This window comes from Symphodus melops (assembly GCF_947650265.1).
Source record: "Symphodus melops genome assembly, chromosome: 10".
NCBI lineage: Eukaryota > Metazoa > Chordata > Actinopteri > Labriformes > Labridae > Symphodus > Symphodus melops.
The window spans coordinates 19,606,804-19,625,109 of record NC_136700.1 but is presented as its reverse complement, the minus strand read 5'-3'; positions in this window follow the sequence as shown (position 1 = coordinate 19,625,109).

The window sequence follows — 18,306 nt, the reverse complement described above, 5'->3', positions numbered from 1 at the left end:
GGGCTGAGCCTGAGAGATAGGGTGAGAGGTCGGACATCTGGATGGAGCAACTTGCTCAGCCTGCTGCCATCACAACCTGGCCCCAGAAGAAAATGGATGGATGGACTGATGGATGGATGAATATGGCTTGTTTAATTGAAATCAGTTAAAAAAATTAAAAAAAAATCCCCACCTGGGAATTTACTGATTAATATAGAACATATGACAAACAGGAAAGACGTGCATGTGCATGTAAGGAAGTGTCTGTCCATCCAATGTGACAAAGTTGTGAGATACAGTTTCTACAGTAGTGATAAAAGCGGAAATTGTAACCTGTCTGAAGCCTGCTATGAAAATATGTTATCAATTTTCAGTTATTTCTAGTAACATCTATTCCTGGTGAGTTACTGAACTCACATCACTGGCACTGATGTAAACTGGCTTTAAGGTAATGGGATCCATTTCATATCTTCCAACGTTTCATTTGAATTATAACGATCAGAGCATATTTATAGGATGTACTGCCAAGATGTATGATGCTTTCCAGACCGTTTGGCACACAGCTATGCAGAGTGCCCTGCAGATGGTTCTTTTATTCACCTTATCTGCCTTCTTTTTTCTCCTTTTCTTTCATTTTTCTTTCATAAAATACTCTGGCTTAGTCTTTTTCGGAGAGCAAAAGAGGAAATCCATCAGATCTGCAGTGGTGCAGTGTACCTCTGGGCTCATAAATTGTACATGCCTCAAAGTAGCAGGATGTACAGGCCTAATAGGGTGTATCCTCCAGGTTTCCTGTTAGGTTAACCCATTGGGTCTGGGGTATTCTACCCTGCCATTGGATCAAGACGCAGCCCCCTCTTGCCCTTACACTTACAACAAATGTGCCTTTAATGCAGTCAAGCTGCAAAGTCAGCATTGAACTTAAATTTTTTTGTTGTGTAATGTTTTGTATAAGCAGGTCACTGCTGTCCTTTGTGGAGAGCATTAAGCCAACAAATCATATCCCTTTTAGAGCCATTGGTAGAGTTTTATCATCACTCTTTTTAGCAGATATACAGATGCGTTGATATGTGAGGTGATTGGGAGCATCTTATTCCAAGCTGGCCATGGCATAGCCAATGAGTTGGTTGCACGGTAAAGAATGATCAAGAAATCAAATTTATCAAACGGTAATTTAATTTCCATCTCATTTCAGGAATCACACCCGTTCAGATGCACACATGCAGACCCTATTTCCTATTTGATTCAATTCCCAGCTCTTCACATAGTCTCTAGGGGATGGAGTGTGGCTGGCATTTAAAGCGTTAGACCTGAGAGCAGGAAACTCCAGCGCAGACCAGTGAGAGAAAGGGAGAGGGGTGATCAGGTGCTCCATCTGGATCTAATTCCAGCTGGGCCCAGATAAAAATAGAGGCTGGGTGATGGGCCATCGGAGCAACAGTCCTTTTTCTTCAGAGGTGTTAGGGGGATGAGCATTGTATAGCTCCATGTTTATCCTTGATACTGAATAGCATATACATTTGATTGGGTTGTCCATGAATGCTAAGGTTTAAGATAAACAGCATAATGCAGAGTTACACCCTGGATAGGTTTGCAGGTTTTGGGGGAGTGGCCTTGTTATACACTTCCGTTTCTCAACAGCTGTTTCAGACAGGCTGGTGAGAAGTTTTCCTCGGTTTTGTCACTAAATTAAATTAGGCCTTTGAACCATGAGGGTCATCCCCCTGTGCTTTCTTTTCCCAGATAAAATGCTCAGATAGGACATGTTGAAAGGATATGTTTCCAATTTGACTTGTGCCACCCTTCTCCCTCTCAGAACCCCCCCCCATCATATTTCTCCCTATCTTCCTCCCTCTGTCTGCCTCCCTGTCTGCCTAGGTGCATGTGTCAGACAGCTGATTAATTCCCCAGAGACAGAGCTGGAGGGGGGTTGGTGGAGATTGGGGGGAACACAGAGGTGAATGGATAAATCATTGCTTTATTCATTCACAGGTAAATAAAAAAACATGGTCATGCTCAGAAATACATAGATCTCCCCTCTGACACACACACAGATGCTCTGCATTAGCGTCCTCCTGGCCTCAATGTTGTAATTTATAAACTGCTTCTACATGCAGACCCAAGGGGATGACTTGTATCTCGGCTGCACTTGCAGGCATATGTGTCTCGTTGTTCCAAAAGGGTTTATACTGTATAGCCTACCCATACATCAGAAATATCATCTAATTCCAACACAATTGTGAAGTTGATCGAAATAAGCCATAAGAACAAAAGACACATGAGATTCATTACATGAGGCAGCTTTTCTATTATTGACATCCTCCCCTAAGTAACGGTCTGTCGTCAGCAATAACAATATTATGATGGCATATGTATTCCACTAAGTCCGTATGAAAAGATCCAATCAGGATTAAAAAGAACCTGTTTGATATATTAACATGCACACAGAGCCAGGTATGCTGTGTCTTCAACTACAAAGGCCCTTTACAGCTATACACACAGTGGTTATGTATTCACTGATCTTCAGTAAACATAACTTGCAGCTGTAATGAATGCTTCATTGCAGACTTCTTCTTGTCAATCAATCATTATTAGTACACCAATTCCTGACAAGTGTTATGTCGAGACGCTTCACAAAAGAGCATATACGCAGGCAGGATTTCTATTCCTCATGTTCCTGTTGTTGACACTTTCTTGCCACTAAGGTGGGGTTGGAGTAGGACATCCAAGGATGAGGAGGGTGATTGTTTGTGGGTACCACACAGTCTTTTAAGTATTGTTCTTATAAATTTGAAAAGGTATAACTTACAACACAACATCATTGTCATGTCAGTTAATGAGGAAATCCAGATATACCTAATGGATGTGTTTAGGTGTGAGGAACATGATGTCCATTGTTGTGGTCATTCCAGATGTGTTTGTTCACCACCTTATTTGCCTCTATGAAGGTTTATCCTCTGATGGGCCCACTGCCCAACAGAACGGTAGTATTGCTTAATATGTAAATTATGTAATCTGAAAAAGACGTTATGTCTTTTCAAGCAAGTTTTTATGTGTGTTTTATATTCCCAGTATATGCTGAGCATCAACCTTTTTCTTACACACTGATGAAGGTGTTGAGCTGAAATTCCTTCAGATTGTCTCCTTGTCAAATGTCTGGACACGTGAATTGCTGACATGCTATAAAGAGTATTTTAAAATGTAAGTTTTTGATAAGAAGCTGGACAACTACTCATGACTTCATTGCATACCTTACAATACCTTATCAACCACAGAGTTAAACATACACAAAGTTACCAAGTATACAGTTATCGCTCATGTTATCCAGTTAGGTGGTCTATTAAACAGTTAAAAAGCTAAGTTAATACACCCATTTTGAACAGTTCATCAGATGCAAGCTTTTATTTTCTTAATTTGGATTACATGCATTTCTATCAATTACATAATTGGAGCATATTTGTACACATTGATCATTAAGTTAAAGTCAAGTTTAAGTTAATTTTCTCCAATATTTCCATAAAGTTCTCTTAAAAGGACCCACATCAGTTTGATCCTCTACAGATTGACTCATGTTTGTATCCAACCCAAAGTGGCCTTTGGTGGGATTGCAGTTTTTGGCATTTCAGCCAATGCACAGCCTTTGTTGAATGAAGATAGTGTATTTAATGCATATATGATGTGTTGTAATTGGAATATTTGTCTCATAACATGCTCCACACTGTCTTTTTTTTTTGCCATTTTTATCGCTTTTTGAATATGCTTCTTTTTGCCAAGGCTACATTTATCCTTACATATCCTTTTCCTTATTTAAATATCTAGCACATTGTGCTCTGATGTTTTCTTAATTACAGACATAAACAATGCTGTAAAACTCAATCAATCAAAGTAAACCATGAAAACTCACAAGGAGTTATGTTTTAAAGTGATCCTTCTACTAAAAGTTAAATTCATTGGCATTGAGACATTGAATGATGTTGTTTTTGTTCCTACTTTTTTTCTTCGATTCTGCAGAAGTGTAGTTGAGGGTTGTGGTGTAGTGGAGTCACAGTGTTGATAGTTCAGATGAAGCAAGTAGGCATTCAGCTTTGCAGATGCAGCAAAAAATACTTGTAGGGAGGAGTTTCTGATAAAGGTGGTTTCCTGTATTTGCTTCTTTTAGCGGGGGAGCGTGTGTGTGTGTGTGTGAGTGTGTGTTTGTGTGTGTTTCAAAAAGAGCAAGAGCACTGTTAAGAAGAGCAGCTCCAGCTAAATGAAAAAAAAAAAAAAAACAGGAAAGGATTGTCAAATCAGCAGTGCATCCCCTGATGAACTGTGTGTGTGTGTGTGTGTGTGCGTGTGAGTGTTTATACATGTTAATGGTATAAGTATGTGTATGCTGATCTGAATGTGTCACCACTGCACTTCGAATGCACTATGTTTACTGACTTTAAAGCAAGTTGCTAATTCATGCACGGTCAATGACCCTAAAATAAACTGACCCTCCAACCAATCCTCCTCCTGCTCACCAGGCCTTATCTGTACTTCTCCCCACATGCAGCTTCTCAGGGGGGCTGAGTGTGCAGAAACTGAAAGTGATGTAGCTACGAGCGTCTTTCCTTTTTACCCACACATATTTATTTCTGCTTTAAGAATTTCAAGTGGAAGTCTATATTTTTCTTGCATTGAGTTACTTTTAATCATTAAGATTAACTATTGGTTTTAGGATCAGCAAAGGCTATTGCATTTTATTTGTAGCCTATATTATAGAACATGGAATAACCATGTCTGCTGTCATACTGATATTCATAAGGAACAATGACAAACTAATCCAATCAGTCATTGTTGTGCCAAACCTTATATTTTGAAATGGTATAAACTGCAAAAAGGTTGTTAATGTGAATGGTAAATGGACTTTTTTTTGTGACACTGCAGGTCACAGCGACCCATTCACACAGTGATGGTATAGTGTATGTAAAGTGACCATCAGCAGTAATGATTCACATTCATAGGCTGCCGACGAAGCAGCAGGAGCAACTTGGGGATAAGTGTCATGACCAAGAACACACATGTAGCTGCAGGAGCTGGGGATCAAACATGTGAAAATAGCTGGTTGTCAAACAGAGGTTTTGTTTTGACGTCGCCTCTGTTGTTTGGTTGCTGAAAAATACATTTACTACATATACTTTATTAATCATTGAGGGGAAATTCTTTACACTCGATCATTAAAAGACATTCCACTCATCGGCTCGAAATACACAGATTCACCAACACAACTTATGGAAACGCACTAATGATGTCAGAGGACCGCCACAGAGGGCGCCACTGAGCTGTTGGGGATAACAGTGACTTGCTCCGAAGTACATCAGTAACACATAAGAAGTGAACCAGCAGTAACCAGTCTAATTTCCATACTTTTGTGCCAGGACTTGAACCGTCAACTTTCTGGTTCACAACCAGGACTGATCTGAGTAGGTACAAACCCCAACTTATAGCATTTTTCATGCAATTAAACATGGAAAAGGTACATTTTTTAATTGTATGTACATCTATCTTCTCTTTGTTCTTTGTTTTTCACAACATGACAAAAGATAATGTCAGTTGATAATGAGGAGACAGTGCTACTGATACCAGAAGTTCGCAATAAAACAATAAACTTACATAGACACGTAGAAAGATGGCTTTGGTATTTAAAAAAAGGTGTTACATGATAGTGTTTTTGAGTTGTGTTTTTATCAATACAAGTACACAAGTAAAAGCTCATCCAACAAACTTTATAGAAATATTGTAAATTACATGCGTGAAAGGACAAAGTTAGATTTTGTTGACAATGTAAGAAAAACAAAGGTGCAGTTTAGCTTCCAACTGGTGGTGTGTATATTAAAATATATTGATGTTTTCATGTTAAATGTAAAATCATACCTTTATCCCAGAAGAATACAATCTATTAAAAATCTAATAAAAAAGTAATATAATAAAAGAAAAGAGCATTTTTAGCAGGATAGAAATCAGTTATAGGATATGCACATAGTGGTAAGTACTCTTATTTAATATCTGTATTTTTGTTTTTATCCTATATATATTTTGTATATATTTGTTTGCACAGTTTTTTTTTGTTTGATTGTTCTGTATGTCCAGCACATCTAAACAAACATTGTTAACTTCTCATAATCATTAATTGTAACTGAATTCATGCAGGAATGAAAGCTGCGTTCCACATGTTGCGTAGGCACAGAGTTAATTGTGTGCACTTGTCCGATGAGTCATTTGAAAAGGATGACAACAGTTTAGCTTTGGATACGGGAACACTCATAAACACAACTTCTTCAACACGAAAACTTTGATGTTCATCTAATTTGGATGTTCTCTCTCTCAGACTAAAATAAAGATCATGTTGCTCCAAAAAATCGGTGTCATTCTGCCCTGCGTTGTTTCATGTTATCACCTGACAGCGCTCTGTCCGGCACATCAGCTGTCCTCTGACTCAGTTACAATGGCCTAATTCCCTCACCACACATTTGCCTTGGGTATCTCTTCCTCTCTCCGTCCCTCTCTCTTTCTCTGTCTCTCTCTCCGTGGGGTAAGAGACTTACAGGGGGAGATGATGAGAACAGTGGGCTGTTGCTTTTCCCAGCCACAGCCCAGAAGATTGCTTGGAGCGAGGAGTCCACCCCTTGCCTCAGACCCTGGCCCCCCCTTTGGCCCCCAGTGATGTGGGAAAAGCCTGGGAGGGTGTCCCACTGAGCACGCTCGGGCAGTCATCCCAGGCTACAAACTTGTCACTATACTGCGCTCTGACAAAGCTTGTTAAATATAACTCCCTTCGTGAGTGTTTTCTTTTCTTTTTTGCCATGTTGTTTCACCTTGCCTCAGACAAAACAATAAGTGCCACACAAGTTGCAGTGGGAGTCAGTGAGGTAGAATTGCACCACTGAGTCTTGACTTCTTGTAACCACTTTAAAAGCTCTGTTTAAACATCTGTTTCACTCTCCTGAAACAGTCACGAGAGGGCTATTGATTGACAGAGCCTTGAAAGTTGTCCAGCCTTTTTAAGGTTTTTAACATATTTACAACTGTTAAAACCATTACTGCAATAACCACTGCTTTAGGTGTAATCGCTCTCATCCAGCTGCTTGGCTAAAACGTGAGAATTACAAAACCTCCATTAAGAGCGAGAGGGATTGCATGGTGGCTTGGTGAGTAATCATTGGCTAGTCCACGTGTGTTAAACTGATAAAGAGCAGCAGGATCTGTCCAATGTCAAGTCCTGTAACACGCCAAACGTGCACGCATGCACACACATACACTGATAAGACAACTTTACATCACTACAGAACGTAAGGGTGCCAAAATAATGAGGGCGAAAAGCAATAAAGACAGGTCACTCACCTTCATCTTATAGCTAAAAAAAAGTATCTTTTTTTTGTATGTCACCAGAAGAAGTTCGCCTTATTTATCTTAAGCGTTATCTCCAAGCAGTGCAAAACTGCTCCAAAGAACCAATTTCATTAAATCCCTTTTTTTTTAATAACATACAAAAAGGAACATAAATCAAGACTGCTGTATTTTCACATGCACACGCCTTGCAGCTGAGAATGTTGTACGTCTCTGTTTCACAGATTCAGCATCCATATGCGATGGAGCAGAGCTTTATGGGAAAATCAGTGACCTAAGGAGCACTTTACAGTGTGTCGATAGCCACAGTCCTCACTCCTTTCCCCTGCATCATCATTTTCAACACTTTATGTCAACATAGCATGACTTCTTTTTTCCCTTTATCATCATTATATGTGGAGCAATGATCAGTTGGCACCAGATCAAACCTCTGCCTGCTTTGTGTTAGCACTGAAACACCAGAGGACCCTGTTTATACACTTCCTGAGACAGTGACTCTGAGAAAAGCAGCCAGGAGAGAACATGTCCTTTTTATTCCCCCTCCAAAGTTAGATCTTAGAACCTGTGAGATACATGCAGAGTAATGGTTGGGAGGGGAAGCAGCAAATGTCAGTTTGCCAACAGCGTGTGTTTGTGTTTGTGTTTGTGTGTGTGGAGGGTGCGGCATAGGGGAATGGTTGTGGTTCCATGAGCAAGGGCTTCTTGGCACATCATCACATGACTTTATCCTTTCTCACATGGTGAAAAAAAGAGGAAGTGTGATCCCATAGACTGTTTTATTGTCGAAAAATATCTGCGTTGCACAGTCACAGTACACACATGATTATGTTGCAACCACATTTGAATTTCAAACCTGTTTATGTAATTATAGGTGAGATGGGGATTATTTAAAAATAAAGCTATGCTGCTGTCCTGTGGTTATGATCTATGGAGACATTTGATAAACTAGTAATTATAAGGTACAGAGGTAGAACATTCCTGTGACACACTTGACACAAACTAATAATGAAATGTAGTGTTTAGTGTAAGTTTGTTCCATGGTCAAAAAACACTAAACTTAATTTGTTAAATTGTAAATTTGGGTGAACTTTTAGAAGTTTTGTAAGAGTTTCAAATCAACCACTGGAACAGGATCAGTGTGTTTGATATGGCACAATCACTGACATGATCAGCATGCAAAAGCTTCTTCTGTCTAAAACTCCTCTGGAGGCAACAATATGTAACTTTTCCACCCAATGTAACTTTGGCAGTTGGCCATGGTTCTCCTGAGTAGTGCGTACAACTTCAAGGCACCAGTTCACCTGCCTTCAGCTAAATGGAAGCCAGTTTGATACAATGGTCAAGGCGAAAGACAAAAGAGAATGTGACATATGAAGCTAAGAGGAGAAAAAGAGAAATCAAGTTGGCAATAAGCCAGAGGGGGGAAAAAAACTATCAGACAGGCTTATACGTGTTTGTTAGTAATGTGTTGTTAGAGTTATGCTACGTTCCAATTGAAATGGGAAGTGGGAAATCTCAAGTTCCCAGTCGCAAGTGTTAACTGGAACAGTCCAACAAGTCGTATTTACATAGTTTGAAAGACAGAGAAAACTTAGTTGCCTGAGTAAGAATCCAACATGGCTGCTACGTGCATTAACGGTACCACAGTGTTTATTAGCCGCTTGCCCCTCTTTTTGTTTGATTAGATCAATCACATCAATAGTATCGTGACAGTTCTATCTGTGGAAAGGCTGTCATTTTATTTTTGTGCACAAACTATCACATACTGTGTTGTAATCCACTGGCATTAGCAAAAAAAAAAACTTAAGGTACTCCTGGAGGTGTCCATGTTGCTTTATAGACTTGCAACTGGAACACACTCAACTCAGGTGTGACATCATTCCCAGCTCCGACTTCCCAGTTTCGAGGTAAATGGAATGCTGAATAAGCTGCTAGTCCGATGCCGTCAATACACTGACTGTTTTTCAAAAGTGTAGTTGCACTCATAGACTTTCAGAGGGCATCAAAGACATCCAAAAACAATTTCTCTATAATGTTTCTTTTCTTTATCAAATCAAGCCAATCCGGGGGCGCCGATAGCTCAGCGGCAGCGACTGCGCGCGTACCATGTTGCGAGGCCTTGCTCCTCGCGCGGGCGGCCCGGGTTCGCGTCCGGCCTGTGGCCACCTTCCCGCATGTCTCTCCCCACTCTCTCCCCCTTTCCGACTCTATCTGTCCTATCAATAAAGGCAAAAAGGCCAAAAATAATCCTTTAATAAAAAAATAAAAAAATCAAGCCAATCAGCAACCTCGAGTGTTGAACAACAAAGTCAATGTGGAAGCGCAAAACCCCCCAGTAACAGATGGGTGACGTCACACAGGCTTCGCTCATTATTTTTAACAAAGAATTTGGCAAAGTGGTGCTTTGAGGTGAATGCTAACACCAGTTTGCTAAGCATTTTCTATATATATTGTCAAAATATTAGCATTAGCATTCTTATATGCGTCTAAACACAGGTACAGTCTTGGTAAAAAAAACAAAAAAACCTCAGTAGACTGACCAGCAGCGTATGTATATATAATGCTAAAAAATGTTGAGATGCCTTTAGGTCTTGAGTTAAAAATATTTTAATGTTTGGTTTTATACCTTTATTTTTGGTTATTATATCCTCAAAGTAGGCTACTATATGCCCACATCTCTGGTGACTCCCCCAGTCTTGGTAGCCTTCTCCCTGAGCGTCAGGGGACTTGGCCTTCTCACGTCTCACTCCCTTTCTCTGCTCTCTGCTATTGTAAGTCATTGCTCATGTACTTACTGTGTTATTGCAACAGAAATAGTTCATTCATGCTGTTTACATATGCTTTCACACAGACCCAGGGTGTTTCTGTCCTTTCCCACCAAACTTTAACCTCTGAAGTGCCAAAGGTCCAAATCGCTTACTTTGCTCACTGTTTTTTTTCCGCAGATGTGGCCGTGCTTAAATTCCTCAAGGGGGAAGATATCTAGTCAGTCGCTTTTCTTCCTTCTTCTTCTCAGTGTATTGGAGCTTCTTCAAAGCACCCAAGAAACCTACGTTTTGTAATTATTCCTCAAACTACTATTCCCTTGTTTCCAACATTTCATGAAACCATTAAAAGCTCGTTTTGTAACAAGAATGATCTCAGCTCATCTGAATGAATCATTTACTCAGCCTCATTCTTAGCAAGGTAAGCCAAATCAGAGAAAGCAACATATCATGATGCTCATCATCAGCCAGTTCTCATGACTCACTGCATACAGTGGGGTAGCAGGTGCTAAGAGTTGGCTTTGAGCAACTTCCCCCAGTTTAACATGTAAGTGAACTCATGGAAAAGACTGAGTCTTGGATATTGGATAAGGTTTACTAGCATATATGGACTTCTCTATCTATCCATCAACACCTTTGTTTTTCCTGACAAAAAAATCTGGTATGGGCATTTTTAAGTAAGTGGAATATATTAGTTTCTAAATCAGACCAAAGAGCTCTGAAGCTTTTGATTTACCAATCAATCTTTGTTCCAACCCTCACCCATGGTCATAAGCTATTTATTTTATTAAACCTTTATTTAAACAGGTTAGTCCCATGGAGATTAAAAACCTGTTTTCCAAGGGAGAACTGGCCAAGATGGGCAGCAGCAACAACACAGTTACAGACGGAGACACAAAGACATACAAAAGTACAGTTCTCAAAAGCACAGCACCGTGGATTAAAATACAGCCATCTACGAATCATAAAAGTTTTCAGGTGTTTAGACAGCCGAGCTAAAACACTGACAACTTATAGAGGCCGCTTCCAAGTCTTTAATTTTAGTTTTAAAAACATTTAAGGACACCAGATCCTTGAGCTTTACGTCGTTCTGCAACAGATTCCAGGCCAAAGGTGCAGAATACCCAAAAGCCCTTTTCCTAATTTCAGTCTGAGCATTTGGGACCGAGAGCATAAAAATGTGTGGTCTGGGTGCTAACCGTAAGAAATAGATCACAGATACATAATAAAGCCTTTACTCCTTTGCTTCAATTTTAGCCTGGCCTTCAGGACAACATGAAGTTTATCAGAAAAACCTCAGACCCTAAAGATTTAAAAACAAACAAAACCATTTTTAGTGAACAATGGAACCAGTGGAGGGAGGCCTGGATGGGGGTAATATGTTCATGCTTATGAGAACCCAGTAAAGACGAACAGAAGCCTTCTGGACTAACTGTAATCATGTATGGGATGCCTGAATAAGTCCCACCAAAGTGCATTATTGTAGTCCAACAGGGTAGATATAGAAGCATGAATCCTGTATGTCAATGTTGTAACTCGAAAGATGTGACATTAAAAATGCAAGTCCAATTTGGATATTGTTTTGGAGGCATTCACAAAACTATCCAGGTGTCTACATCTGGCCAGAGAACACCCCAGGATCTCTCTGAAAAGAGCTGGAAGGTATAACGTGGTTCCTTTGTAACCCCTGCTGAAAGCAACTTGGTCTAGAAAGTGGAGGAAAATGTACATGTCGCAAAATCAAATCTAATGTACGGATTGCTTTTTGTTTAAACTTCGTTTCCAGATGAACACATGTCCCAAGCAAGGGAAATGCAAAGACAAATATAGACATTATTATGGTCAATGTTTGGTTTACCATAATACCATTCAAGGATAGTGAACAGAGAATGGTGCCATGGTGCAACTGTCCCCACAATATATGTTCAATATATCCACATCAAGCAATTCTATGTGAATTTACAGTGGGGCTTACAGTCCATTTTTATTGTGGGTAGAAATCAAAGTTACATTTGATTAAAAATTAAAGGTAAAAAACGTGTTGAGGTTAAAGTTACCCATTAGCTGCTAGAGTCTAACTTTACAACAAATGTTCTTCTTTTTTTTTTTAGCTTTATTCAAGAAGAGTAATGCACATTATTTACAGAGGTAAACAAAAACAAAATCACAATAAATAAATGAAATAAGTTTTAAAAAAAAGTAATCCACAGTATGTAATGTAAAATAGATTTTTCAAAAAAAGACGCATACAAAAATCTGGAAATCATGTTTTAAATAAAGGGAGAAAGGTTTTATAATAATGCTGACTTGAATCATTTGTTTTGATTTGGAGGCGCACATGAAGTGACGTTTTATGGTTTATTTCACACAGCATTGTGGGTGGTAAAATACGATTCATTTCCTGAAAGGATGCATCCGATCCGCACTGCATAAAACCTGGAAGTTAGTATCCATACTGAAATGTTCAGTCTACTGAGGTGGACCCAACAAAGTTCAGTTCAGTCTACTGAAACCCCTCCTGAAAAGTCAGCACTGCATAATGAACTGTGGCAATTTGGAAAGGGCCAAGAACTACAAAATGAAACAGGAAACACTAAAGACACATAGAGAACTCAAGAATGTAATTGTAAAAATAAACACAGGACAAAGAGAAACACATGATAAGAAATTACAAAATAAAACAGGAAACATAAAGGCTAAACTTAGAAATAAAGCAATCCAAATTACACAGAGGGGAACAAGCAGCAACACACTAAGTCAGAAAAAGACAAAATTAAACAGGAAATAAAACTGACCAATGAAAACTAAATCTAAAATAATCTAAACTGAGCAGGAAGACATGACTCAAAATCAAGATTGTGACAGTGTGACTACAGAATGTGAGTGTATTGCTATATCATATAACTGTACCAAAAAAATGTAAACATGTTTCACAATCAGGGAGCGACAATATCTTCATCAAAGGGGCCTTAGTAAAGAAGGAAGGTCTAAGGGTCACTCTACTTCATACCAGAAGTTGTATACAATTGATGTTCAATAAATATTAAGACAACAGACATACCTGCATGATTCGCAGGTATTGGTGGATAGAAAGAAACACAAATACTATTTTCCCAAATCCTGACTGGAGCAGACTAAAGGTTAGTCTCACCCTTTTCAGGAGTGACACACTTGTGATTTATTAGCCTGCCCTGACCCAGGATAACTCTTGCAGACCAGTCAGCACCACTGCTCTGTAAATCAGGCCTTGCCCAGCAGGAGCAGAACCACAAAACAAGTGGTGTGAGGTCAGAGGTAAATGGGAAGGAAGCTCAAATTCAAGCAGCCACCGGCATCTTCTGATAATCTGACATCTAGTTTAAAGGCCAACAGGTTCACAATCTTATTTTCACCCTACTGATTAATATTTATAGGAGAAATTTCCAAAGCATGAACCAGGATTATCAATCCATTATCTATACCGCTTTTTCAGTTTGGGTTTGCAGGGGGCTGGAGTCAATCCTAGCTGTCATTGGGCAAGAGGCGGGGTACACCCTGGACTGTTTGCTAGTCAATCACAGGGCTGACATAAAGAGATAGAAAATCACCTACTCACATTTTAGAGTTTTGGAGGACTGTGTTAGGAAGCCAGAGAACCCAAGCATAGACATAGAACATGCAAACTCCACACATAAAGGCTTCTGACTGATGGCGATTTGAACAAGGAACCTCCTGGCTGCGAGGCAACAGCGCTAACCACTGCACTTAGTGCATCCTGGAACCAGTATTATGTAATTTAAAATGCCATGGAAACTGTGTGCTGAATCATACACTCAACTTTTTTTTTAATTTCTGTCATATCACTTTCTGTTTGTGAGAATTTTGTAAGTTTGCTGAGCAGCCTTTGGGAGTAATAAGTCCCAAATTTCACTCGACCAATCTCCTCACCTCCAAGTTATTTCTCCCATGGTTGTTAAACTGTCAGGGCCAAAGCCCATTAAGCAGTTTGCTGGCAGAAACAACACAGTCAGCTTTCCTGACAATAGCCTGCTATTGCTAAGAACTGGAGTATATGCTGCTTACATAGTGTGTTTCTCTTTGGCTACACTGAATCACCATGCTTATTTCTGAATAACTGTGGAAAGTACCTGCTATAATAAGCATTGGTTTTCTTTTGTTTGTTGACTTGTTGTAGTCAAAAGTCACGCAAATGGAGCAACAGTAATGGCCACACAGGAGGGCTGAGCTGTGAAGGAAAGAGAGAAAGTGGGTAAGGATGAAAAAGACTTTCAGAAACAGACTCTTGTGGTCAAGGATGTTGACCCTTACTTATTTCTCATAAAAAGGGTGGGATATGTGATGTTGGCAGCATGTTGGCAAAAGTATGTTTAATGGTTGTTTTTGTTGGTGTTCCTGGAAAAATATTTGCTCTTTTGACTAAATCCTTCTCCATTTGCCCCATGTCAGCAAAGGCAGACCTGGTTCTTTAATTCATTGATTAGGATGTAGCATTTCTTACAGGAAAATGTATATAACTCAATGTATTTTAAGTTGGATAATAAATGATGAACAATAAATACACAGTTTACAAAAGCAGCTGTGTTTGACTGCATCTTTAGGAAAATGTACATAGTGCATCTGAACTGTTTCTTACCACTTCCTACAACAAAAAAGCTGTGTGCGTGTGTGTGTGTAGGTGTGTTTGTGTATGTGTATGTGTGTAACCCAGACAGCAGGGAGAAAGAGAAGCTGTCTTTTCACTAACGTTGATTGGAAGCAGATGTCGGAGAAAGCCAAGACAGGGGAGAAAATGTTTCGGAAAATTCTCAGGGCTCAGCCTTTGCTTTCTGGGCCCTGGCTCGGGGAACCAATCAATGCACAGCACCCGCTGGTATTAGGGGTGTACAAAGCACTCCCATTGGATAGAGATTCAAACGTGGGCGTTGGGAGCAGATGTCCTGGGAAAGTTGCTGAATCCCAGTCGACTGACAGCAAAAGAAAAGCAAAAACATTTGCTTGCTTGACTCGATAGTGAACAAAATCTGTTTTAATCCAGCTGAACCCTCACTCCCTCTCTTTTGTCTAATACTGCATGTTCAACAGTGTTTCTGTAGGCCTTTGCTATTCATAAAGGCTTATATATTTCAAACGAAATGGCTTTCAAATGCTGTGTTCTTCAGTTGCCTCATAAAAGAAAACTTAAGAACAATCTTTTAGGGAGAAAGAAAGCTGACTTCACTACCTTTCTGTTTTACTTTCATTCTTCATCTAATTCTGAGACAACGTTGATTGCCTACTTTTACCATCTCCCACCAGTCATCTTACCATCCTTCTCCACCTCTAAACCCTCCTCCCCTCCTTTTCACCTTCTAACCTTCAACCTTCTGCATTAAACCGTCCATTCTCTTTCTCATCTCTCCTCATCTCCTTCCTCAAACCCCCTCTCCTCCCCTCTCAACTCTCGCCTCCCCCCATCACCGGCACCCTGATTCCGTCACACTCTAGTTCACACACGCCTTCACCTGCACACAAAGCCCCATCTTACTCTTGCATTGTGCCAGTCAATTGCCTATTCACTGCAATAGCACACCACAAATCAATCATCTTTCCTAATGGAAAGTCCACATTAACATGAGAGGACACTCCATTTCCGTCCCAGAATGCCAGGTCGGCTGTACCTGAGCTTCAGCCGATGCAGATCCAGGGGCCAGCAGGCACTCTCATTTCAGGTGGGATAGCAAGGTGATGCCGCTAGGTCCAGGGGTGGCTCTAGGAGTCAATGTGGTATTAACTGAGGATGCGACAATGGCAATAAAAATGCAAATTACCAGCCAAAGCAGAGGATGGCCTGGATCTGCCCTTCATAAGCCTGGATAATACAGTCAGTACACCTGCCAAGACATGTGGTTCAACACATCTCAGACACAACAATACAATGAATGAGGAAGAAGGAGACAGGAGATGTGTGAGGACTATATGATAAGGTGCCCAAGCCTTTGATGCTCTGGCAAAGGATGTTCTTTAAGGATCAGCAACCTATAGCCTCTATTAAACCCGATTAATTGTTTTGTTAAACAGTGAAGACAATATATGCTCCTGAAGACAAAGACGACACGCATCTTTTACCATGCCTCAGAGTTGAACACATAATCTGAATCCAATACAGACCTTTGTGCCTGAATTCTAAGTTTATAGCACATCTGGTGTTTCTTGGTCACTGGTGTTTAAACAGCTGAGTCAAAGTCAATACTTTTGTTACATAACTAAAGTCAGTTTTACCGAACTCCCAAGTTTTTTTGAAAATGTATTTATATGCCGTTATCTGGCTTAGCAGTGATGTGGAAAGAAAAGGTGGTCTCCTGGTAAACTTTAGTTGCTCCATTAAGCAACATTTTCTGTTCCAATATATGTTTATGACATTTGCTCTTGTATGAACATGCCAAATGTTGAATAATCACTCAAAAAACGCTTTCCGTGAGTTTACATTTTTAAACATACAGGAAGTGGCCTAAAGAAACAATTTCTACTTCATGTAGATGTCAAGTCACAGCTAATAAAGAGCAGTAAATAAGCCAGACAAAGGGGACAAAGGAAAGTCAAATGCTTAGCCTGGACATATTTATCTCTTTCAGCTTGAAACAGACGTTTTTTTTTTGTTTTTTTTTCGTTCCTCTCACTGAAATCCATGAGAAGGGTCATATTTGAGAATAGACGGCAGCTGTAACCCCCTTCATGTTCGTTCCCTGGACACCACTGGAGTCCAAACTGGCTCAAGTCAACCCAACCATGAAGGACAATAAGACATGAATATATCCTCCCCAGGCATCTGTGTCTTAAGTCGGGCCATTAGGGCCCTTAGGGACACACTAGTCATATCTCACAACTTCTCTGCGTAATGGAACCACTGAGTTGGTCTCTTGTGCGTCACAGGGATTCTCTATCTTTAAAGAGGATGCTAATTTAGAGCAGTGAGGATAGACAAAGTTCTGCTTCATCCCTTGTTTCGCAGAAGGTCAATAAAATCTTCAGTTAAACAATGTTGACTGTGTCTGAATTGATGATGTTGTTGCAGTGATGACATCTAGGCTAATATTTTGCATTCCTACATTACATTTATGCACACTTTTGAATCAAATCTGCGATAGAAGATTTCCTCCGGAGTCATACAGTGACCAGGCTTTAAATGTTTGTCATTAAAAAAGCCGTTCTGCTGCACTGATCTTTACAATTCTGTAAGATGACATACATGTACTGAAATATCCGCATATGAAGATTTATGTACGTTTCTTTGGAGATTTATGAGGCACATACACCACAAAAGATAATACCATTTGTAATACTTGATGGGTCTGGCTGGTTTAAGAGAGGCAAGGTCAGATTTCTAAAATCTATTACAAATTACTGTCAGGGCCGCTTTATTACTCTGTGCTGCAAATGTAGCCACATGTTTCCAATTTACTATTCTGTAATTGCTAAGACTGAATCTGCAATTTGACTCGGTCACACTGTTGTGTATTATTTTGTGTAAATGCTCTGTGGCTAATTAAGGCTTATTCCAAGGCAATGCACATGTGTGCACGTCTGAAAAAAGGCTGCGACCCAAATATTTGAATGGCGTGGTAAAAGGGCTCGTAAGTGAGTTTAAATATCCTCACTATTTGTTCTTCCACCATCCTTCAGCTGCTTTGTTGTAGCTGTCAATCATCACTTGTGGAAAATGATTATCATTCAATGTTTTTTGTTTGTTTGTTTTTTTTATCACAGATGTGTCTTTGACATAGCCAGTTTTTCCAAAGCTTGCTCACATCAGTATATGGTCTCCCGCCTTGTCTTTCTCAGTTGTGTTAAGACATGCATGCAGGAGAGAGATTTAACTTGTTAAGACCCTTTATATAAATATTTAGGTTTAAAATCTGAAAAATGGTCCACATTCCAGTGTCAAGAGAGCCGCAAGCATGCAACGACAAGAGGTGATACTTCTCGTCAGGCAGACATCATCTGACATCCTTCTGTGGCTACCAAGTGTTATGGTTTTGACTTTGTGAACAGACTTCCTATTGCTCTATTTTCTGTATTTCACTTTCAAACACTGCTTTAAATCAGTGGAAGTGTTTGTTTCTTTTTCTGAATGAGGCAAAGTGCCTTACACATTGTGTCTTTCCAAGCTTCATGTCGGAGAAGCAGGTATAGATGTTGTCATAGTAGTTTGCAT